A 26,732-nucleotide genomic window follows, 5' to 3' on the forward strand; every position below is an offset into this window, starting at 1 on the left:
ACCATTAATGATTTATAAAAAGACATTTGCTGTATGAAATATTTGAATCCAATAAGTTTTGCCTTGTGAAAGGAAGAGTCCACCTATTGGACTTCCCTGGTAGCTCAGAGGTTAAAGTGTCTGCCTGGAATGCGGGAGACCCGGGTTCGATCCCTGGGTTGGGAAGATCCCCTGGAGAAGGAAATGGCAACCCACTCCAGTACTCTTGCCTGGAGAATCCCATGGAGGGAGGAACCTGGTAGGTTATAGTCCATGGGGTCCCAAGAGTTGGACACAACTGAGCGACTTCACTTTCACTTTCACTATGGGCATATCACGTTTGGGAGTCTCATGTTTTTCTCATCTGTATAAAAAGATTTTAGTCAGAGAAACACATTGTCAAAGCCAAGAAATGAAGCATGGATTTTGAAGCATGATGCCTATCTTGGCTGGAGAAACAATCTTGGAAATACAGTATGGATTTTGAAATATTGACTGTGAGGAGCAAGTTGGTGGTTTATAAGTACAGAAAACATAGTGACATAGTATTTGAAATTAAGTCTATTTTTGTGAGCCTAGGAGAGATAGTTAGAACAATGAAAACCCCACTAGATATAAGGATTTCTGACTGTAAACAACACTCATAAACCTCCTAGAGATGTGTATAAGAGAGACATGGGTATATTGTAGTATTTAAATTTGTTTTGTTCAAACAGTAAATATTCCTTTGTGGCCAAGCTATGTCTTTGAACTTTTAGTTTACTTTTTTGGCTGAAAGAGAAAGAGGTGAGGGGAGCGGGGTAGGGGTGGGGGATAGAGAGAGGAAGGAATGAAGAAAGAAAGAAAGAAAGGAAAAAATTGTATTTTTCTGCAATATGAAATGCTTACATACAATAGGTCATTTCTGGATCCTTTGACTTATCATAAAAGCTAACACTTACAAAATGCTTGTCATGTGCCAGAAGTTTTCAGATCATTTCATGCATACGAACTATACTAACATATTTGATCATTACAACAATCTTATGGGATAGGTATTATTATTGCCTGAATGCTTGATGGATAAGAAAACTGAGGCATAATTTGCCCAAGCTTAAACTGCTAATAAGTCTTCCCTCTTAGCTCAGTTGGTAAAGAATCTGCCAGCAATGCAGGAGACCCAGGTTCGATTCCTGGGTTGGGAAGATCCCCTGGAGAAGGAAATGACAACCCACTCCAGTATGCTTGCCTGGAGAATCCCATGGAAAGAGGACTCTGGCTGGCTACAGTCCATGGGGTCACAAGAGTTGGACACAACTTAGTGACTTAACCACCACCAAACTGCTAATAAGAGGCAAGAGCAGGACACAAATACAGGCAGTCTGGTGCCAGAATCCATTGCCTATACCGTTATACCCAGCTGTCTCTTATTGGTAAGATCAAGGCTCCTTGAAAAGTTGTTTTTATTTTTTGCTGCCAATAATAGTTTAATTTTAGGTAAATCAAGTCTATGAGACTCTGTTTAATGGAAATTCTAGGAGTTAGCAGTAGCAGTAGCAGTAGTTATTCTTTTATCCCCCTCCCATACTTCAGTATTTCTTCCCATTTATTAACACTTTAAATTGGATCTTTGAGAAAATCAATAAAGTTAATAAGCCTGTAGAGCTTGATAAGGAAAGGAAGATAGAAGACACAATTTACCAAAATTATGAATCAGAGAGATGAAATAATATAGACTTTATATTCTGCCTTTTAAGATATTAAGAGAGTAAGAGAGTTAGTCACTCAGTCGTGTCCAACTCTGTGACCCCATGGACTGTAGCCCACCAGGTTCCTCTGTCCATGGAATTCTCTAGGCAAAAATACTGGAGTGGGTTGTTATGCCCTTCTCCAGGAGATCTTCCCAACCCAGGGATCAAACCTGGGTCTCCCACATTGCAGGCAGAATCTTTACCATCTGAGCCACAAGGGGAAGCTGTATAGATATTAAAAGGAATGTTATTAAAGACAGCATGTCTATATGTTGAAAGCCAACAAGAAATGGACAAATTCCTTGTAGAACACAAACTACAAAACTCACCAAAGAAAAAATAGATAACCTGAATTTATTTGAGAAATTGAAATTTTAGTTAAAAACTTCATAAAGGAAATTTTATGATGGTTTCACTAGTGAATTCTGCCACATATAAAGAAGTAATTATATAAATTCTACACAAATCATTTCAGAAAGATAAAAAAGAAGAAATGCTTCCTAATTTATTCTATGAGGCAAGCCATGCAAAAATACTTGAGGAAATGTCTGAATGAAGACCAATATCTGTTGTGAACACAGAGGCAAATTCTCTAAATGAGATTTTAGCAATTTAAATCTAAAAAAATCCATAAAACATATAATACATCATGATCAAGTGAGATTTACCTCAAAAATGCAGGGTCAACTTAACCTTCAAAAATGTAATTTATCAGATTAATAAAAGCAGGAAAATACTTGACAAAATTCAGCATCTATTCTGGTTAGCTACTCTCAGTAAACAAAGAATATCAGGCAATATCCTCAGCCTAATAAAGGGTATCTATGAGAAGCCTAGAGAATTCCATGGACTGTAGAGTCCCATGGGGTTGCAAAGAGTCAGACACAACTGAGTCACTTTCATTTCATGAGAAACCTATGGTGGATATCATACTTAAGGGTAAAAGAGCAAGTACATTCCCCCCAAATTTAGGAATAAGATAAGTTTGTCAACTTTTCATCATTTCTATTTAACATTACACTAGAGACTCTAAGAGTACAATCAGACCCTCTATACTGAAAGAAAGAAAACAAACTGCCTTCATTTTCAAACTCCATCATCATCTATATGGGAAATCTGATTGAATTTCAAAAAAAAAAAACACTAGAAAATTATTCAACTGAAATTTCGAAATGCAATTTACCATAGCATCAAACTGAGTGAAATAATTATAGATACATCTGACAAAAGATATGAGAGATCTATGCATTTGAAAATATTAAATATTAAGAGAAAGTAAAGACTAGAATACTCAGTATTGTTACAATATCAACTATTTCCAGATTAATCCATAGGTTCAAAATAATTGCCACTCTGGCTAGCTTTTTGTGGAAACTGACAAGTGAAAATTAATTGCAATAAAAATTCTGGCATGCTTTTTGTGGAATCTGACAAGCTGGCTGTAAAATTCATATTGAAGTACAAAGACTAGCCAAGACATCTTTGGAAATGTAAGAGAAAATCAGAGAGTTAATGGTACTGGATTTCAAGTCATATTAAAGAAGCAGTCACCAGACAGTGTGATACTGGTGTCAAGATAGATAAGCTAATCAATTTAACAAATAAAGAGCCCAGCAGTGGTCTCATACATACATGGATGAATGATTTTGACAAAGCTGCAAAGACAATTCCGGGAGAACTGATTATCTTTTCAATAAATGGTACTGGATGTTAGAATGAAAACAAAACTTCAACCCATTCCTCTCACCATATATTACAACTAGCTCAAAAATGAATCATGGACCCATGGACCTAAGTGTAAAATCTAAAACTATGAAACTTCTGAAGAAAAAAAAAAAAGAAAGAAAATATTTGAAAACTTGAGTCAGGCTAAGATTTTCCTCAAAAGTATGATCCATGAGATGGAAAGTTGACAAATTGGACTTCATTAAAACATCTTCTCCTCAAAGGAAATTATTAGAAGAATGAAAAGAGAGTACACACTTTGTGAACAAACCTATTTGAAAATTGTACATCTGATAAAGGACAGACACTTCACTAAAGAAGAAATAAGAATAGAAAATAAGCACATGATAAGCGGACATGAGTTTTAGCAAACTCTGGGAGACAGTGAAGGACAGGGAAGCCTGGCATGCTGCCAGTCCACGGGGTCACAAACACTCAGACACGACTTAGCAACTGAACAACAAAAAACTATCTGACAGCGTTAGTCATTAGGGAATGTAGATTAAAAGCACGGTCTTCCCTGGTGGCTCAGACGGTAAAGCATCTGCCTGCAATGCGGGACACCTGGGTTCAGTCCCTGGGTCAGGAAGATCCTCTGGAGGAGGGCATGGCAACCCACCCCAGTATTCTTGCCTGGAGAATCCCCATGGACAGAGGAGCCTGGCGGGCTGCAGCCTATAGCGTCGTACAGTCACACACGACTGAAACAACTAAGTAGCAACAGCCGATTAAGAGCAGGATATGACTGCATCTCTAATAGAGGAGCTAAAATTTAAGATAGACCATACCAAGTGTGATCAGGATGCGAAATAACAGGAGTTCTCATATCCTGCTGGTGGAAATCTAAAATGGTACAGCTTCTTTGGTAAACATTCTGGCAGCTTATTTAAAGAAAAGTTACACATTTTCCTAACATATGATCCAGCCACTCCTATTTTCCATAATTACCCAAGAAAAAAGTAAGTGCATATCTATATAAAAACTTATGCACAGATATTCATATCAGTTTTATTCGTAAAAGGCAAAAACTGGAAGGCAATGGCACCCCACTCTAGTACTCTTGCCTGGAAAATCCCATGGATGGAGGAGGCTGGTAGGCTGCAGTCCATGGGGTCGCTGAGAGTTGGACACGACTCAGTGACTTCACTTTCACTTTTCACTTTCATGCATTGGAGAAGGAAATGGCAACCCACTCCAGTGTTCTTGCTTGGAGAATCCCAGGGCTGGCGGAGCCTGGTGGGCTGCCATCTATGGGGTCACACAGAGTCGGACATGACTGGAGCAACTTAGCAGCAGTTAGCATGTATATGGCTGAGTTCTTTGCTGTACACCTGAAACCATCACAACATTGTTAATTGGCTATACTCCAATATAAAATATAAAGTTAAAAACTATTGTGCATGAACTTTACCATTTATATTTTTGTAATTATGTAAATATCTCTAATATTAAGGATGTTGTTATAAATTTCACTGCTAAAGAAACAAGGCAGAAACTGGAAATAACTCAAATGTCCATCAGCACACGAATGTCTAAACAAATTGTGGTATATCCATATAAGGAAATACCATTCAGAAATAAAAATAAATAAACCAGATATTCATGAGACAACACTAATGTTGCGATTCATCTGAGACACGATTATACAAAGTGAAAGAATTCAGACAAAATAATACATATTATTTGATTCCATTTATAGAAAACTTTAGAAAAATTCAAACTACTCTATCTGACAGAAATCAGGTCAGTGACTCACTGTGAAGAGAGGGGCAAAGAGGAGAGTGATTATAAAAGATCTTGAGGAAACTTTGAGAGATGATGGATGTGTTTATCATTTTGATTGCAATGATGGTTTCATGGATGTATGCTTATGTCAAAATGTATCAAACTGAACACTTTAAGTATATGCATTTTGTTGTAAATTATTTTTCAGTGAAGGAGTAAATTAGATGAACAGAACAGAGCTCCTTATAATAAAAACTACAAAATCAATTACTTTTAGCAGTGCCTTCATTTGAACTTATGTTTGATATGGTGAAATTCTGATAGAAGCAAAATATTTAGTCAGTCTGTGGGTTTGTTCTGGAAGCAGATTAACATGTATTTGGGGGACTAGTTGGCTTCTTGCTCAGCTGATTTAAATTCTGTACTGCAGAGGTGAAGTCATTTGTATGCAGCCTGTGTTCTTCACCAGCAAACACAGACTCTGTAAGTCTAAGAGTAAATCTGAGCAAGCATTCTGCTTGTGCTGTGAGCAATTCGAGTTTTGAATGACCTTGAGAATGAGCATATCTAACCTCCAGAGAAAATTGCATCATTTTTTTAATATTTAGGTTAAAAAGAATTGATTGCTTTTCATCATACATAATAAATATGTTAATAGTACATTAAAAATTTTTTAACAGTATCAATTAATCCAGCAAATAAAAAATTCCCCTATCCTTGGGAAGGATGGGACAGTTTTCAGAGTTGATGTTGATTTTTTAACATATGTTTAAATCCAGCCTAGGGGGTTAAACAAGAGTGACAAATTCTTACCATTCTTTTTCACATTACTTTTAAAACCTCAAAATTGGGTAAAACTAGTATGTGTCTATATGTGTATGTGCTTTTTGCACGATTTCCTAGTTCTTCTGAGTGTCCTATAGTGGGGTGGATTAGGCACCGCACTAAGGCTAACAGTGCCTGGCTTTGATGTCCCAGGTTTGCTACTTCTTAGCTTTAAATTCAGGATGTCACTTTGCATAGCTGAGACACAGATTACTTAAGTGTAACATGAGAAACAAACACATGAGCTGCTAGACTCGTCTCGTATGTGTGCCCAAAGTACAATGCAAACTGACCAGGGTCAGGCACATTAAAGTGTGCAATATCACTAGTAGCTGAGCTGCAGAAGTCTTGGGCTGCAAAGTAAGCAGTGCAAATGCAGTGCAGAAGCGAGGGTAGGAGTCAGCTTCCTGGAGAAAAACTGATGGGTTCAAATCCCAGCTGCAACCCACTCAGCTGTGTGACCTTGGATAAGTCAGCTGTGTGTATGAGCTGCCAATTTTTATTTGTAACATTAAGGATGTGCATTGCTCAGTCACATCTGACTCTTTCCATGGACTGTAGCCCACCCGGCTCCTCTGTCCATGGGATTTTCCAGGTAAGAATATTGGAGTGGGTTTCCATTTCCTCTTCCAGGAGATCTTCCTGACTCAGGGACTGAATCCTAGTCTCCTGCATCTTTTGCACTGGCAGGTAGAGTCTTTCCCCACTGGGAAGCCCAAATATTAAGGATAACCTACCTTAATGCATTACTACTAGGATTAAATAAAGCAGTTTATGAGAATATTAAAGATTGCTCAATAGAAGTTAGCAATTATTATTATGACAAACTATCAATCAAATGAAATTTTTATGTTCAGAGAAAATGTACTTTTGAAAGGAATGATTAAATTTCAGTTGGGTATAAACACTGCTATCTGGATGTCCAAATTGTTGAACATTTAGAGGTAGATTGTGAAGTTTAAATGCATTTCTTTTAAATGAGAATTTTTGTTCCCTCATTATGTAATAAAGCATTCTATTTCTGAGAAAAGATTGATATGCCATACACCAGTTTTAATGAATAATTTTGATATAATTGAGACAGTACACACTTTAGTCAAATGAATGCTAATCCATCATTTCAAGGTAAACATTATGTATCTAAAAATTGCATTGGGTAGTTTTACTGATGCCATGAAAGTTGGAGAAATGAGAAACGATAAAATCCTTAAGTTAATGTCAATCAATTTTTTCCAGTACTTTGCCTGAGAAGATGTGGAATGTTTTCTCAAGTGATAGATCATTACTAAAGATAGAAAACAACAGCTATTATAGAACCAACCCTAGTACAACCAGACTTGCATCTGCAAGTTTACAGAGTTAAGAAAGGCAATGCTCTTTGGTTCAGAGTGCAGGAATGAAGGGCTTACCAGGTGGCAACTACTAGTAAAGAACCCACTTGCCAATGTGGGAAATGTAAGAGACGCGGATTCGATCCCTGGGTCAGGAAGGTCCCTTGGAGGAGGGCTTGGCAACCCACTCCACCAGTATTCTTGCCTGGAGAATCTCATGGACAGAGGAGGCTGGTGGGCTACAGTCCATGGGTTCACACAGAGCTGGACATGGGCTGAAGCAACTTAGCATGCATGCATGCAGGAATGGTAAGAAAGACATGCAGGACAGTAAGCAATTAAAATAGGATGAAATGAGTACAGCGTGAAGACAGGTGAAGGAACAGAGGTGGCCCAGGACAAGGGAGTCTACTCTGTTTATGAAGTTCAAAGACAATTTCAATGGGGAAGTAACTTTCAAGGGTGTGTCTCAAAGAGTGAGTCAATGTTTTCCAGAGAAGTAATAAGGAAAAGGAACAAAGGAAGTCTGTTGGGGAGACTGTAATCAGTAAAGATCAAAGAGGGGTGCAAGTGTGGAGCAGTGGGATAAAGGGATAGCCTGAGGACCAAACAGTGATGAGCCTTTTATATAAAATATGAAGAATGTTCACTGCTTAGGGCTAAATGGTAATACCTACTGGTGTCTGGTTCACTAACCATTTTGGCATCTAGGAGTCCTTCCTGTGGGTCAAGGTGTTAGTTACTTCAGGGAAATGCTATAGATGCAGAGAAAATCTTGATACCAAACAGCTGGTAAGCTTCTTTTGTAGTCCTAAATGTTCCCAGATGTGTGGGGACTTGTGTATCTGCTTGGAACAGAGCACTGTAAATGGCACATAACCGTAACCAAGGAGCCGTGTGGGCAAGGCACCAATGGAGGAAACTCCTGGATCCCAGGCATCTTCTTTGCTAGATCTCATAGATACAGAACTTCATAAGAATGTTCTAGTCCTCAGCTATGCTAGAAGCACAAAAACTGCCATGACGGACTGCCATCTGCATTATTGACGGGATAAAGGAAGCATTGAGGTCACTTACATCTGACTGTCTCATTGCGGATTTTCAGAGAACCTCTGCTGAGGTATTCCACCCAGGCAGTGTTTGTCATCTTCTCTGAAAGGCAGCATAACAAATCCAGAAGGAGCTGGCTTGGAACAAAGCTCCCTGTAGATCAGAAAGTTTAACAAATCAGCATGGTTGAACACTTTATTCATTTCCTCCTTTAGGGTATCTGAGCCCTCCTTGATGTGCAGGACTGTGTGGGCAATGTCAAAACTTGACCCCATCCTACTTCCTGGAGTGACCATATGACTGAGGAGGAAGCTTCACCTGTAGGCAATTGAACAGTAACCAGAGATGACTGCTTTGCTGAATGTCCAAGGGAGGGGCAGAGAATCTCCAGGCTGGTAGAGCTCAGAAGGGGAGAGGAAGAGCTCTGAGATATGCTGTGATTAGGGACAGTTTCTCAGAGGAGGTGGCCATAATCTGGACTTTGAAGCTCAGATAGTGCTTGAGTGGATTGAGAAGAAAGTGGATTGGAAGAAAGTGGATTCAAGTAAGAGAAAAGATGTGAGCAAGGCCCAGAGGCACTGGCAGAGTCTCTACCCACCCAGCCACACCTCTCTCCTATCTGCCCACTTCTCTCTGATCATCTGGCTCAAATATTCTTGAATTCCTTGCCTTCTGTTTCACTGCTTGTCTCAATATTCTTATTTGAGCTATTCTCAGTTTGGGGCAGTTTTACCCCTAATGCCCACACTCCCATCAGTGGGTATTTTTGGTTGTTGTCACTAGGGGAAAGTTGCTGACATCTAGTGGGTTTTGGTCATACTGTAATGCAAAGAATTGAAATTTTTTTTTTTTTGAAAAAAATGCAAAGAATTATCCAGTCCAAATGTCAATGTATCATTAAGGTTGAGAAAGCCTGAAAATATGTTAGTCGCTCAGTTGTGTCTGACTTTTTGTGACAACATGGGCTCCTCTGTCCATGGAATTCTCCAGGCAAGAATACTGGAGTAGATAGCCATTTTCTTCTCCAGGGGATCTTCTCAGCCTAGGCATCGAAACCCAGTCTCTTGCATTGCAGGCAGATTCTTTACTGGCTGAGCCACCAGGGAAACCCTGAGAAAGTCTGGATTATTCTATTTGACTGTTCTCCCACTGTCATTGAAAAAGATGATTTTTCTTTCTCACCTTCAGACATACCTGTAACATTTATTCTGGGACCTGAGCACTAAGGCACCATCTCTCAGAGGAACCTGGTGGGCTACAGTCCATGGGGTCACAAAGAGTTGGACACGACCTAGCGACTGAGCACAATATCGGATTTGGGTCCACACTGATGAGCTCATCTTAACGAATTTCATATTCAGCCATCTTATTTCTAAATAAGGTCACATTTTGAGGTACTAGGGGTTAGTACTTCAACATGAAAATTTTGGGGGGACATGATTCAGCCTATCACAATGTGCTAATCATCTTCTGTTCCTGCAGGTTTTCAGAGCACTTACTCTGTGCTTTAGAATTATCATGGAGTCCATGTTATCTGTCTTCACATAAGAATTTATACCCTGAAATAATTCTTCTGTGGAGCTGTGAGCTTCCTGTGGGGAGAGGCTGAGGCAAATAAACATAGAGAGAGATTTTATGAAACTGAGCATAAAACAAATAATTTAGTGCGTTAAAAATTTCAATCATTGCAGTAATAAATGTTATTTTTTAAATTTTAAAATTTGTATGCTCACATATTAAAAAATCAATCATATCACTTTGTTGGCAGGTCCTGCCAAGATCCTTATATTTCTTCTTTCTTTGAGGGAAAACAAAACTGATACTTGAATTTGAGGTAACTGAGTTACCCATGTGGCCTGCATTTCACTTTTCCCTCTTTTATTTTACTTTATTTTATTCCATTTAATATTCATCCACTGACAGAGTAGCAGTCTGCAGGAAGGAAATCCTTTTATGTAGATAAAAATCTGTGACTGATGGAATTTCTGGAGTGAGGACAAAAGGAAATGTAGATGCATCAATAAACAGCAAACATCTTTTGAAATAATTTATCTAATCACTGTAAGATCTTAGTGACAGTTTTTAGACATACAACTTCATAATATTCATTAGTTTCTTGATATTTCTCTGAGATACTTTGATCTGTCAATTCATTTCATTTCAGCTCCTTGCCTCTGATCTGTCTCATACAAGCTGCTTTGCAGCTGCCAGAAGCTACAAACTCCCAGCACTTACTGTTTTTTCTTAATTAATTAATTTATTTTAATTGAAGGCTAATTACTTTATAACAGGAGATGGCAAGAGTGAATGTTGACATTTTAGGAATCAGAGAACTAAAATGGACTGGAATGGGTGAATTTAACTCAGATGACCATTATATCCACTACTGTGGGTAAGAATCTCTTAGAAGAAATGGAGTAGCCATCAGAGTCAACAAAATAGTCCGAAATGCAGTACTTGGATGCAGTCTCAAAAATGACAGAATGATCTCTGTTCATTTCCAAAGCAAACCATTCAATATCACAGTAATCCAAATCTATGCCCCAACCAGTAATGCTGAAGAAGCAGAATTTGAACAGTTCTATGAAGACCTTCAAGACCTTTTAGAATTAACACCCCCAAAAGATGTCCTTTTCATTATAGGAGACTCAAGAAAAAGGAGGAAGTCAAGAAATACCTGGAGTAACAGGCAAATTTGGTCTTGGAGTACAGAACAAAGCAGGGCAAAGGCTAATAGAGTTTTTCCAAGAGAATGCACTGGTCATAGCAACCCCCTCTTACAACAACACAAGAGAAGACACTTACACATGGACATCACCAGATGGTCAGATTGAAATCAGAAATCAGATTGATTATATTCTTTGCAGCCAAAGATGGAGACGCTCTATACAGTCAGCAAAAACAAGACTGGGAGCTGACTGTGGCTCAGATCATGAATGCCTTATTGCCAAATTCAGACTTAAGTTGAAGAGAGTAGGGAAAACCACTAGACTATTCAGGTATGACCTACATCAAATCCTTTATGATTATACAGTAGAGAAATAGATTTAATGGACTAGATCTGAAAGACAGAGTGCCTGATGAACTATGGCTAGAGGTTCCTGACATTGTACAGGGGACAGGGATCAAGACCATCTCCATGGAAAAGAAATGCAAAATGGCTGTCTGAGGAAGCCTTGCAAATATCTGTGACAAGAAGAGAAGCAAAAAGCAAAGGAGAAAAGGAAAGATACACCCATTTGAATGCAGAGTTCCAAAGAATAGTAAGAAGAGATAAGAAAGCCTTCCTCAGTGATCAGTGCAAAGAAATAGAGAAAAACAACAGAAAGGGAAAGATGAGAAATCTCTTCAAGAAAATTAGAGATACCAAGGGAACATTTCATGCAAAGATGGGTTCGATAAAGGGCAGAAATGGTTTGGACCTAACAGAAGCAGAAGATATTAAGAAGAGGTGGCAAGAACACACGGAAGAACTGTACAAAAAAGATCTTCATGAACTAGATAATCATGATGGTGTGATCGCTCACCTAGAGCCAGACATCCTGGAATGAGAAGTCAAGTGGGCCTTAGAAAGCATCACTACGAACAAAGCTAGTGGAGGTGATGGAATTCCAGTGGAGCTATTTCAAATCCCGAAAGATGATGCTGTGAAAGTGCTGCACTCAATATGCCAGCAAATTTGGAAAACTCAGCAGTGGCCACAGGACTGGAAAAGGTTAGTTTTCACTCCAATCCCAAAGAAAGGCAATACCAAAGAATGCTCAAACTATCACACAGTTGCCCTCATCTCACACGCTAGCAAAGTAATGTTCAAAATTCTCCAAGCCAAGGTTCAACAATACGTGAACCGTGAATTTCCAGATGTTCAAGCTGGTTTTAGAAAAGGCAGAGGAACTAGAGATCAAATTGCCAACATTTGCTGGATCATCAAAAAAGCCAGAGAGTTCCAGAAAAACATCTATTTCTGCTTTATTGACTATGTCAAAGCCTTTGACTGTGGAGATTTCTTAAAAAGATGGGAATACCAGACCACCTGACCTGCCTCTTGAGAAATCTGTATACAGGTCAGCAAGCAACAGCTAGAACTGGACATGGAACAACAGACTGGTTCCAAATAGGAAAAGGAATACATCAAGGCTGTATATTGTCACCCTGCTTATTTAACTCATATGTAGAGTACATCATGAGAAACGCTGGGCTGGATCAAGCACAAGCTGGAATCAAGATTGCCAGGAGAAATATCAATAACCTCAGATATGCAGATGACACCACCTTTATGGTAGAAAGTGAAGAAGAACTAAAGAGCCTCTTGATGAAAGGGAAAGAGAAGAGTGAAAAGGTCGGCTTAAAGCTCAACATTCAGAAAATGAAGATCATGGCATCTGGTCCCATCACTTCATGGCAAATAGATGGGAAACAGTGGAAACAGTGGCTGAATTTATTTTGGGGGCCTCCAAAGTCACTGCAGGTGGTGACTGCAGCCATGAAATTAAAAGATGCTTACTCCTTGGAAAGAAAGTCATGACCAACCTAGACAGCATATTAAAAAGCAGAGACATTACTTTGCCGACTAAGGTCCGTCTAGTCAAGGCTATGGTTTTTCCAGTAGTCATGTATGGATGTGAGAGTTGGACTATAAAGAAAGCTGAGTGCAAAAGAATTGATGCTTTTGAACTGTGGTGTTGGAGGACTCTTGAGAGTCCCTTGGACTGCAAAGAGATCCAACCAGTCCATTCTGAAGGAGATCAGCCCTGGGATTTCTTTGGAAGGAATGATGCTAAAACTGAAACTCCAGTACTTTGGCCACCTCATGTGAAGAGTTGACTCATTGGAAAAGACTTTGATGCTGGGAGGGATTGGGGGCAGGAGGAGAAGGGGACGAAAAAGGATGAGATGACTGGATGGCATCACCAACTCGATGGACGTGAATCTGAGTGAACTCCGCGAGTTGGTGATGGACAGAGAGGCCTGGCGTGCTGCGATTCATGGGGTAGCAAAGAGTCGGACATGACTGAACGACTGAACTGAACTGAACTGAAGGGCCTTTTTCATGTGTGCCTCTGGCCAACAGCTGCCTGACTGCAAGCTTTCTCTCAGATGAAAGTGGGTGATGAGTAAAGAAGTTGAGCAAGAGGAAGAGAATGCTTTTGTCCCGTAGTTTGTTCCATCTAGCATATCGGATTTGGTGAAAAGACAAAAGAAAAGGGAAAGAATAAGGCTGAAATAAGATGAAAAAACAGGAAGTAGCCATAACATCCAGAAAAGTTTTGTTCTGTCCCAATATGAGCTGGATAAATAGCAGCAGTTACTCATATTACTCTAATTATGAGCTTTTTTTATTACCTCTGAACCTTGTTACTCTCTAGCTCCATTTGATAGTCTGGTCAATGGCTAAAAAGAATAAGGTAAAGATAAATATTTTTTACCAGGATCCTTCTGGAAACATCTGTATCCTCTTCTTGCTAGTGTTATTCAAACATAAGAGAACCCAGTGAGAAATTTCGTATGTAAAATAAACCTCATGGTTTAATGGAGAAGTATATGGGTGATGGGATCCACAGATATGAAATTTTTTCTTTCATTCATTTATGTGTAAATGACAAACCTCCTCTGATCTAGGTTCTACACTAGGTCCTAAGGTACCTTATATATCTGTACCAAAATACAAAAGACAGGATCTCTGCTATCAAATAATTTTTCAGTACACTAAGGCACCAGTCCCAGTCTTTTTGGCACCAAGGACCAGTTTTGTGGAAGACAGTTTTTCCACGGACTGGGATGGGATGGTTTAGAGATGATTCAGCATATTACATCTACTGTGATTTGTTATATCAGCTCTATTTCAGATCATTGGACATTAGATCCCACAGGCTGAGGACCCTTGCACTGGGAGAAACTGAAAACAAAAACATATATTTATGGTGCAGTATGATAATTTAATAATATTTCTATCAGCACACTGGAAATGAGAACTCAAATCTGTTAGGGGCATCAACGAAGATATGAGGAAAGAGATGTATTTAAGCTGAGATTTGAAGGTTATATAGACATTTTCCAGCAAACAAGCCTGGAGAAGCATTTCCAGCTCAAGAGTTCAGTGAACTGTAAGGAGTTAAGTTCATTTCAAATGCAAACTATAAATATAGGAAAAAAAAAAAAGCTGGATATGAGTCTGAACACGCAGGCTAAAGTCAGATTCTAAAGGATCTTCTTTGCCAAGCCATTCATTTTTAGATTTTTATTTTGTAGGAGATAGGTTATTGGTGAATAAAACACAGAGAAATAGCATGATAATTTTGGCATGTTCAAATTATTTCTGTATCAGTGATGTAAGGACTAATTGGAAGATGAATTTTAAAGACTGCTGATAATCTATAACATCAATAGGCTCAAAAATCTTATAATCATATTATTAATGCTGTAAAAGCAATTGAAAAAAATCTAGTGTGCATTAATAACAAAAACCTCAGTAAACTAGGAATAGATAGGAACTTCCTCAACTTGATAAAGAATATTTACAAAAACCCTACAACAAAAATCAAACTTGAAACTTTCCTACTGAGCTCAAATAAAAGGAAAGGATATCTTTTCTTACCACCCCTTTTCAACCTCACTCTGGAATTTTATCTAATACAATGAAACAAGAAAAAAAAAAAAAAGACAAAAACTATATGGTTTAGGAAGGATGAAATAAAATTATTATTATTATTTTTTTTGCAGATGGCATGATCATCTGTGTAGAACATTTGAAAGAACTGACAAAAAAACTATAGGAACTGTCGATTATACCAAGTTTGTAGAATAAAAAGTTAATACAAAAAGTCAATCACTCTCCTACTTACTGGCAATTAACAAGTGGAATTTGACATCTAAAACACAATATCATAAACACTGGTACACAAAAATATGAAATACTTTGGTATAATTCTAACAAAAATATGTACGAGAGCTACAAGAGGGGAAAAATTACAAAATGCTAATGAATACAATCAAAGGAGAACTAAATAAATTGAGAAACATTCCATGTTAATGAATGAGAAGGCTCAATATCATCAATATGCCAGTTCTTTCCGACATAATCTATAGATACAATATGGTTTTAATCAAAATTCCAGAAAGATACTTTCTGTGTGTCAACAAAAATTACTGTAAATCTATAGAGAAAGGCAAAAGACCCAGAATAACATACAGAGTGCTGAAAGAGAAGAAGAAATTTGAAGGATTGACACTAGCTGACTTCAAGACTTCCTATAAAGCCACAATAATCAAGATAGTGTGGTGTTAGCAAAAGAAATAGATAGATTAAAGGAACGGAATAGAGAGCCCTGAAATATAGATCCGTATACATACATAACCAACAAATCTGTGGTAAAGGAACACAGGCAATTCAATGGAACAAATATAGTGTTCTCAACAAATGGTGCTTGAACAATTGAATTCCACATGCCAAAAAAAAAGAAAAAAAAAAGAATCTACACACAGACCTTATGTCCTTCACAAAAATAACATAAATGTATCATAGACCTAAAATTAAAATATAAAACAATAAAAATCCCAAAAGACAGCATAGAAAAGATCCTAGATGACCTTGGGCTTGCACTTGGCAGTAATATTTTAGATATAACTACAAAGGTATGAACCATGAAAGAAATGATGAATAATCTAGATTTTAAAAAACACCTTCTACTCAACAAAAAACAATGTCAAGAGAATGAGGACAAGCCACACATAGGAAGAAATAATATGCAAAAGATACACCTCAAAAAGGACTGTCACTCAAAATATGCAAAGAATTTTTAAAACTCAATAATAAAATGGACAACCTGATTTAAGAAAAACAGTCAAAGACATTAACAGATACAGCATCAAAAAATTACAGCTGGCAAATAATATATGAAAAGATGCTTCACATCAGTGCCACTGGGAAAATGCAAATTGAAATAGCAGTGAAATATCGCTACACAAATATTGAAGTGAATTGAAGTGAAAGTTGCTCAGTTGCATCTGACTTTTGTGATCCCGTGGACTGTAAACTGCCAGGCTTCTCTGTTCATGGAATTCTTCAGGCAAGATCACTGGAGTGGACTGCCATTCCCTTCTCCAGGGGAACTTCCTGACCCAGGGATCGAACATGGATCTCCTACATTGCAGGCAGAACCTCTACCATCTGAGCCACCCAAATTCAGAACACTGACATCATATTCTGGTAAGAATGTGGAGCAACAGGAACTCTCATCCATTACTGGTTGGGAGGCAAAATGGTTTAGTTACTTTGGAAGAAAGTTTAGCAGTTTCTTACAAAATTAAGCATACTTTATCAGTAATTGTACTGGTGCTGCTGCTGCTTCTGCTAAGTCGCTCAGTCTTGTCCGACTCTGTGCAACCCCATAGATGGCAGCCCACGAGGCTCCTCCGTCCCTGGGATTCTCTAAGCAAGAACACTGGAGTGGGTTGCCATTTCCTTCTCCAATGGGTGAAAGTCAAACGTGAAAGGGAAGTCACTCAGTCGTGTCCGACCCTTCGCGAACCCATGGACTGCAGCCCACCAGGCTCCTCCATCCATGGGACTTTCCGGGCAAGAGTACTGGAGTGGGGTGCCATTGCCTTCTCTGAGTAATTGCACTGCTTGGTATTAAATATTTACACAAAAAAATTGAAAACTTACATACATACAAAAAACCTGCCCATGGATGTTTATGGCAGCTTTATTCATAATTGCCAAAATTTGGAGGAACCAAGATTTACTTTGGTAAGTGACTGGTTAAATAAACTGTGGTGTATCCAGACAATGGTATATTCAGTTCAGTTCAGTTCAGTCACTCAGTTATGTCCGACTCTTTGCGACCGCATGAATCGCAGCATGCCAGGCCTCCCTGTCCATCACCAACTCCCGTAGTTCACTCAGATTCACGTCCATCGAGTCCGTGATGGCATCCAGCCATCTCATCCTCTGTCGTCCCCTTCTCCTCCTGCCCCCAATCCCTCCCAGCATCAGAGTTTTTTCCAATGAGTCAACTCTTCTCATGAGGTGGCCAAAGAACTGGAGTTTCAGCTTTAGCATCACTCCTTCCAAAGAAATCCCAGGGTTGATCTCCTTCAGAATGGACTGGTTGGATCTCCTTGCAGTCCAAGGGACTCTCAAGAGTCTTCTCCAACACCACAGTTCAAAAGCAGCAGTTCTACAGTGCTCAGCCTTCTTCACAGTCCAACTCTCACATCCATACATGACCACTGGAAAAACCAGAGCCTTGACTAGATGGACCTTCGTCGGCAAAGTAATATCTCTGCTTTTGAATATACTATCTAGGTTGATCATAACTTTTCTTCCAAGGAGTAAGCATCTTTGAATTTCATGGCTGCAATCACCATCTGCAGTGATTTTGGAGCCCCCAAAAATAAAGTCTGACACTGTTTCCATTGTTTCCCCATCTATTTGCCATGAAGTGATGGGACCAGATGCCATGATCTTCGTTTTCTGAATGTTGAGCCTTAGGCCAACATTTTCACTCTCCTCTTTCACTTTCATCAACAGGCTTTTCAGCTCTTCACTTTCTGCCATAAGGGTGGTGTCATCTGCATATCTGAGGTGATTGATATTTCTCCCAGCAATCTTGATTCCAGCTTGTGTTTCTTCCAGGCCAGCGTTTCTCATGATGTACTCTGCATATGAGTTAAATAAGCAGGGTGACAGTATACAGCCTTGACGTACTCCTTTTCCTATTTGGAACCAGTCCATTGTTCCACGTCCAGTTCTAACTGTTGCTTCCTGACGTGCATACAGATTTCTCAAGAGGCAGATCAGGTGGCCTGGTATTCCGGTCTCTTCCAGAATTTTCCACAGTTTATTGTGATCCACACAGTCAAAGGCTTTGGCATAGTCAATAAAGCAGAAATAGATGTTTTTCTGGAACTCTCTTGCTTTTTCCATGATCCAGTGGATGTTGGCCATTTGATCTCTGGTTCCTCTGCCTTTTTAAAACCAGCTTGAACATCAGGGAGTTCACAGTTCACGTATTGCTGAAGCCTGGCTTGGAGAATTTTAAGCACTACTTTACTAGCATATGAGATGAGTGCAATTGTGTGGTAGTTTGAGCATTCTTTGGCATTGCCTTTCTTTGGGATTGGAATGAAAACTGACCTTTTCCAGTCCTGTGGCCACTGCTGAGTTTTCCAAATTTGCTGGCATATTGAGTGCAGCACTTTCACAGCATCATCTTTCAGGATTTGAAACAGCTCAATTGGAATTCCATCACCTCCACTAGCTTTGTTCGTAGTGATGCTTTCTAAGGCCCACTTGACTTCACATTCCATGATGTCTGGCTCTAGATTAGTGATCACATCATCATGACTATCTGGGTCGTGAAGATCTTTTTTGTACAGTTCTTCCGTGTATTCTTGCCATCTCTTCTTAATCTCTTCTGCTTCTGTTAGGTCCATACCATTTCTGCCCTTTATCAAGCCCATCTTTGCATGAAATGTTCCCTTGGTATCTCTAATTTTCTTGAAGAGATCTCTAGTTTTTCCAAATCTGTTGTTTTCCTCTATTTCTTTGCATTGATCGCTGAAGAAGACTTTCTTATCTCTTCTTGCTATTCTTTGGAACTCTGCATTTAGATGCCTATATCTTTCCTTTTCTCCTTTGCTTTTCACCTCTCTTCTCTTCACAGCTATTTGTAAGGCCTCCCCAGACAATCCATTTTACATTTTTGCATTTCTTTTCCATGGGGATGGACGTGGAGAAGGGAATGGCAAGCCACTTCAGTATTCTTGCCTTGAGAACCCCATGAACAGTATGAAAAGGCAATATGATAGGATACCAAAAGAGGAACTCCCCAGGTCATTAGGTGCCCAACATGCTACTGGAGATCAGAGGAGAAATAACTACAGAAAGAACGAAGGGATGGAGCCAAAGCAAAAACAATACCCAGTTGTGGATGTGACTGGTGATAGAAGCAAGATCTGATGCTGTAAAGAGCAATATTGCATAGGAACCTGGAATGTCAGGTCCATGAATCAAGGCAAATTGGAAGTGGTCAAACAAGAGATGGGAAGGGTGAACGTCGACATTCTAGGAATCAGCGAACTAAAATGGACTGGAATGGGTGAATTTAACTCAGATGACCATTATATCTACTACTGCGGGCAGGAATCCCTCAAAAGAAATGGAGTAGCCATCATGGTCAACAAAAGAGTCTGAAATGCAGTACTTGGATGCAATCTTAAAAATGACAGAATGATCTCTGTTCGTCTCCAAGGCAAACCATTCAATATCACAGTTATCCAAGTCTATGCCCCAACCAGTAATGCTGAAGAAGCTGAAGTTGAATGGTTTTATGAAGACTTACAAGACCTTTTAGAACTAACACCCAAAAAAGATGTCCTTTTCATTATAGGGGACTGGAATGCAAAAGTAGGGAGCCAAGAAACACCTGGAGTAACAGGCAAATTTGGCCTTGGAATGCAGAATGAAGCAGGGCAAAGACTAATAGAGTTTTGTCAAGAAAATGCACTGGTCATAGCAAACACCCTCTTCCAACAACACAAGAGAAGACTCTACACATGGACATCACCAGATGGTCAACACCGAAATCAGATTGATTATATTCTTTGCAGCCAAAGATGGAGAAGCTCTATACAGTCAACAAAAACAAGACCAGGACCTGACTGTGGCTCAGATCATGAATTCCTTATTACCAAATTCAAAATTAAATTGAAGAAAGTAGGGAAAATCACTAGACCATTTAGGTATGACCTAAATCAAATCTCTTATGATTATACAGTGGAAGTGAGAAATAGATTTAAGGGCCTAGATCTGATAGATAGAGTGCCTGGTGAACTATGGAATGAAATGGTATATTATTTAGTGCTAAAAGGAATGAGTTATTCAGTCATGGAGAGTCATGAAGGAGTTTCAGATTCATAGTACTAAATGAGAGAATGGTTCCAACCACATGATATTCTGGAAAAGGAAGATTATGGAGACAGTAAAAGTTGCCAAGAGTTGGGCAAGGAGAGATAAACAAGCAAAGCATAGAAGATTTTTATGGCATTGAAAGTACTTTGCATGGTACCATAATGCGGAGTATGATATATGTTCTTACACATTTATCTAAACCCATCAAATATACAATACCAAAAGTGAATTGCAATGTAAATCATGGACTTTAGGTGATTAAAATGTGTCAGTGTGGGTTCATCGTTTTTAACAAATGTCCTACTCTGGTGGGTTAGTTTGATAGTGTGGAATGCTATTTGTGTGTGAGGGAAGAGGTATCTGGGACATCTCTGTACTTTCCTGTCAATTTTGCTGCGAACCTAAACTGTGTCTAAATATGTAAAGTCTTAATAAAATCAATAAATCAATCAAGTCTTATTTTTTAAAATCATTTGATGAATGACTAGAATGTCTAGTATGGTTAGTGAGTAAAGCTCTCATCTAGCGACTCCAATATTTAGCTTTACATGGGAGGGAAAAGAAAAAAATCATGCTTGGAGGGAATGTCCTCTATGTGGTTAGACAACCTTGGCATTGAAAGCCATGGCCAAATCTACTAGAAACTATGTAATTGATTCCCCCATCTGCTGTTCTTTTAAATTTCCTTGTGAAGAGATCAAAAATATAATTCTCTGGGCTTCATAGCTAGCTCCTAGAGAAAGATTCCTTTCTGCAGGAAACGAGTTTAGCCAGTAGCCTCTTCTGTCTTATCCTCCTATGACTTTTTATCTCTCTAATCACAGTCTGTTTTCCAATAAATTAGTGTTGAGACAACTCAGCCCTGAACCTCAACTTGAAAATGTTAGTGTCATGGGGAGAGAGCACTTAATCAGATGACTTGTGATTATTCAACAAAGAGATTTTCTCTGATTAAGACTGCCACCCTTTCTAAGGCACTTGGTCTCTCTTAAAATCTTTGCTTGAGTAGGCTCTGTTGTGGTGAGCTAGCAGCTAGTACGGATGGTTTCCTGAAGGAAACAGAGACACTTGGCAATACGATGAAGAGAACTTTCATTGTCTTTTCATTGAAAAGGGTATTTTTAAGCAGTTCCCTACTGGCTATTAAAAGTATTACTCAGCCATTAAAAAGAATACATTTGAATCATTTCTAATGAGGTGGATGAAACTGGAGCCGATTATACAGAGTGAAGTAAGCCAGAAAGAAAAACACCAATACAGTATACTAACACATATATATGGAATTTTGAAAGATGGCAATGATGACCCTGTATGCGAGACAGCAAAAGAGACACAGATGTGTAGAGCGGACTTTTGGACTCTGAGGGAGAGGGAGAGGGTGGGATGATTTGGGAGAATGGCATTGAAACATGTATACTATCATGTAAGAAACGAATCGCCAGTCTATGTCCGATGCAGGATACAGGATGCTTGGGGCTGGTGCACGGGGATGACCCAGAGAGATGTTATGGGGAGGGAGATGGGAGGGGGGTTCACGTTTGGAAATGCATGTACACCCGTGGTGGATTCATGTCAATGTATGGCAAAACCAATACAGTATTGTAAAGTAAAATAAAGTAAAAATAAAATAAAATAAAAGTCATTCACTTGCATGGATGGCTGTCATATAGAGTGAGTTCAGTTCAGTTCAGTTCAGTGACTCAGTTGTGTCCGACTCTTTGCAACCCCATGAACCGCAGCACGCCAGGCCTGTGAACTAAGTCCCAAAAAGAAAAGCAAATATTCTATATTAATTTATATATGTAGAATCTAGAAAAATAGTATCAGTTCAGTCACTTCAGTTCAGTCGCTCAGTTGTGTCCGACTCTTTGTGACCCCATGAATTGCAGCACGCCAGGCCTCCCTGTCCTTCACCAACTCCCAGAGTTCCCTCAAACTCACTTCCATTGAGTCCATGATGCCATCCAGCCATCTCATCCTCTGTTGTCCCCTTCTCCTCCTGACCCCAATCCCTCCCAGCATCAGAGTCTTTTCTAATGAGTCAACTCTTCACATGAGGTGGCCAAAGTACTGAGTTTCAGCTTCAGCATCATTCCTTCCAAAGAAATCCCAGGGCTGATCTCCTTCAGAATGGACTGATTGGATCTCCTTGCAGTCCAAGGGACTCGCAAGAGTCTTCTCCAACACCACAATTCAAAAGCAGCAATTCTTCGGCTCTCAGCTTTCATCACAGTCCAACTCTCACATCCATACATGACCACAGGAAAAACCAGAGCCTTGACTATATGGACCTTTGTTGGCAAAGTAATGTCTCTGCTTTTGAATACACTATCTAGGTTGGTCGTAACTTTTCTTCCAAGGAGTAAGCTTCTTTGAATTTCATGGCTGCTGTCACCATCTGCAGTGATTTTGGAGCCCCCCAAAATAAAGTCTGACACTGTTTCCACTGTTTCGCCATCTATTTGCCATGAAGTGATGGGACCAGATGCCATGATCTTCATTTTCTGAATGTTGAGCTTTAAGCCAACTTTTTCACTCTCCTCTTTCACTTTCATCAAGAGGCTTTTTAGTTTCTCTTCACTTTCTGCCATAAAGGTGCTGTCATCTGCATATCTGAGGTTATTGATATTTCTCCTGGCAGTCTTGATTCCAGCTTGTGCTTCTTCCAGTCCAGCGTTTCTCATGATGTACTCTGCATAGAAGTTAAATAAGCAGGGTGACAATATACAGCCTTGATATACTCCTTTCCCAATTTGGAACAAGTTTGTTGTTTCATATCCAGTTCTAACTGTTGCTTCTTGACCTCCATACATGTTTCTCAATAGGCAGGTCAGGTGGTCTGGTATTCCCATCTCTTTAAGAATTTTCTACACTTTGTGGTGATCCATACAGTCAAAGACTTTGGCATGGTCTATGAAGCAGAAATAGATGTTTTCCTGGAACTCTTTTGCTTTTTCGATGATCCAACAGATGTTGGCAGTTTGATCTCTGGTTCCTCTGCCTTATCTAAAACCAGCTTGAACATCTGGAATTTCACAGTTCACGTATTGCTGAAGCTTGGATTGGAGAATGTTGAGCATTACTTTACTAATGTGTGAGATGAGTGCAATTGTGTGGTAGTTTGAGCATTCTTTGGGATTGTCTTTCTTTGGGATTGGAATGAAAAGTGACCTTTTCCACTCTTGTGGCCACTGCTGAGTTTTCCAAATTTGGTGGCATATTGAGTGCAGCACTTTCACAGCATCATCTTTTAAGATTTAAAATAACTCAACTGGAATTCTATCACCTCCTCTAGCTTTGTTTGTAGTGATGCTTCCTAAGGCCCACTTGACTTCACATTCCAGGATGTCTGGCTCCAGGTGAGTGATCACACCATCATGATTATCTGGGTCATGAAGATCTTTTTTATATAGTTCTTCTGTGTATTCTTGCCACCTCTGTTTAATATGTTCTGCTTCTGTTAGGTTCATACCATTTCTAACCTTTATTGTGCCCATCTTTGCATGAAATATTCCCTTTGTATCTCTAATTTTCTTGAAGAGATCCCTAATCTTTCCAATTTTATTGTTTTTCTCCATTTCTTTGCACTGATCACTGAGGAAGTCTTTCTTATCTCTTCTTGCTATTCTTTGGAACTCTGCCTTCAAATGAATATATCTTTCCTTTACTCCTTTGCTTTTCACTTCCCTTCTTTTCACAGCTATTTGCAAGACCTCCTCAGACAGCCATTTTGCTTTTTTCCATTTATTTTTATTGGAGATGGTATTGATCCCTGTCTCCTGTACAAAGTCACGAACCTCCATCCATAGTGCATCAGGCACTCTGTGTATCATATCTAGTCCTTTAAATATATTTCTCACCTCCACTGTATAATCATAAAAGATTTGATATAGGTCTAGTGGTTTTCCTCACTTTCTTCAATTTAAGTCTGAATTTGGCAATGAGGAATTTATGATCTGAGCCATAGTCAGCTCCTGGTCTTGTTTTTGCTGACTGTATAGAGCTTCTCCATCGTTGGCTTGAAATACAATCTTGACAAAGAATATAATCAATTTGATTTTCACATTGATCATGTGGTGATGTCCATGTGTAGAGTCTTCTCTTGTGTTGTTGGAAGTGGGTGTTTGCTATGACCAGTGTGTTTTCTTGGCAAAACTCTATTAGCTTTTGCCCTGCTTCATTCTGTACTCCAAGGCCAAATTTGCCTGTTTCTTTGACTTCTTTTAAAATAAAATATATTTTTCATGTAGTGACTGTTCCTTACCACATTGCTCTGGGAGGCTTCTAATACCCTCAAAGTGGTAACTTAACTCTCAGTTCAGATGGTGCTTTTTTTCTTCTCCCCAGAGACACTTCAGGGACCTCATGCAGGGAATGGAGTGTTGTCCAGCTCTCCAATGCTGATGGGTACCTGTTGAAACAGATTATCTTTATCCATCAGGCATTGCCAGCCCTGTAGCTTATTAATATTTCCATTCCTATGTATTATTTCCAGATAATGAAACCTGAAATTGACTACTCTAAAGCAAGTTCAAGCACATTACTTGCATTTGGTAAAATATTGATTATCTCTTCTCCCATATGGCTGCAATCCCAGTCCATCAGAATGGAATGGAGGTAATAGAGAAGGATTGTATCTTTCCCTATATACTCATATGCTGAGGGCACTGAAATTAAAGGGGTATTTTTAAGTCATCTAAGATTATCATGGACATATTGAGAAATAAAAGTAATGAGATACAATGATAAGATTGGGGTTTCTGGAGCCAAGAAGATGCAATTTGCATTCCAGTTCTCATCCTTACTAGCTCAGTGACCTTAGACCATAAATTGACTCACAGTTTAAGTTTTATCATAAGCAAAATAGAGACAATAGCTGTGATCTGTAAAACTGATTAGAGGAAAAGAGATAATATGCAAAGTGGGCAGCAACCCTTTGTGGGTTAACCCGTTGTGGGTAAACCCATTGTGGGTGTGTTCAAATGAATGCTCTTATCTCTATATGTCACTGATTGAATAAGCAAGTGAACGGCTCTGTCACTCTAGACATCATGCCCACTCTTCCAGCACATTCTCAATGTACCATCTGGACTTTAACAAAATCCCCTGGAGATTCATATGCACATTGAAACTTGAGATGTGCTGATGATGCCTACATGATGGGGTCATTGTGAGGATAAAGTGAAGTGATACAAGTAAAGCAGTTGGAATCTGAAATAAATACTAAGTGATGAGTAAATATTAGCTATTATTTGCTTTCTTTTACATCAAGATATGTCTAAAATGACAACTTTCTTTTCAAGCTTTCTGTAATCTTTCCATTATCCTCTTCTTATTTAATTGTTCCATTTGCTTGTGCTCTACAAAAATCTTCATAACTACTTTTGATAATTTTTGTTTGTTTGTTTTTACTCTTCTCTGTCAGACTCTTTAAGGACAGAAGAGTGTCTTTTATCTCCCTATTCTCTGGGGCCAGGAAAGTACAAGAATAGACCTTCAATAAATGTGAGCTGGATAAATGATATGAAAATGCATACACCCAACAACAACATATTGTGACAATTCCAAGTGGATGATATGAAGAATACCTACCAGAAAGACTCGTGGAATGCTAACATCCTTTAAGAAAAGTCCTTAGTAAGGTGAGATTTAGGCTCTTGAACAGCATAGATGTTTGAACAACATAGACGTTCAAGAGTTTAAGAGGAAGAAATGATGTAAATTCTACCTGCAGGTAGTAATGTGAGTGAAACTTAAAAATGGATTGCAAGTAACAGGTTCACAGGAGCAAGAATCATTATGTATTTCTGGAACAGAAAGTTCTGTGAATTCACATACAGAAGAACCTTAGCTAAAAAAAATTGAAAATAGAGAACTTCAGAAAGTTGTTGAGTTGGAAAGTAATGTGCTTAACACATCTTTTTAGAAAGAGATTAAATAAAAAGTGTGTAAACTGCATCTGCTTTTTACGAATCTCTCAGGAGGAGAACTAATGGCCCCCCAGCCTCACATGAACATTCTGTGAGAGGATGCATATGGTGGGGGATAGGACAGCAATGACAGGGCCATGTATACTGGCAAAGCAGAGAGTCACCTCACTGCTGACATGCTGCCATTTGGGGTTTTGCCAAATTTTCAAGAGAAACAAACAGCTATCAAATCCTGTGCTCACTCATGAACTGTTTCAAAGTTTTTAAGTTTTAAAGTGTTTACTTGTCACAAGTAGTATTATTTTCTGATTTGCAAATGCCCTGAAAGGTTATATTAATAATAATTTCCTGTACAAAGCTACAGTGAAGTATGACCGAGCAATTCAAGGACCGTCTTTGGCTGATGTAAATGGTGTGTGGTCAGCTGTGTCTTAAGTGGCTTGTCTGGTGATTCTCTTCCAGATTTATTTCAGTTTGGTACTTTGGTAAATTTTCTAGCTTCTCCAGGCAATTGGTCAGTAGA

The sequence above is a fragment of the Oryx dammah genome, unplaced genomic scaffold, assembly GCF_014754425.2.
Source record: "Oryx dammah isolate SB20612 unplaced genomic scaffold, SCBI_Odam_1.1 HiC_scaffold_25, whole genome shotgun sequence".
NCBI classification, from domain to species: Eukaryota; Metazoa; Chordata; class Mammalia; order Artiodactyla; family Bovidae; genus Oryx; species Oryx dammah.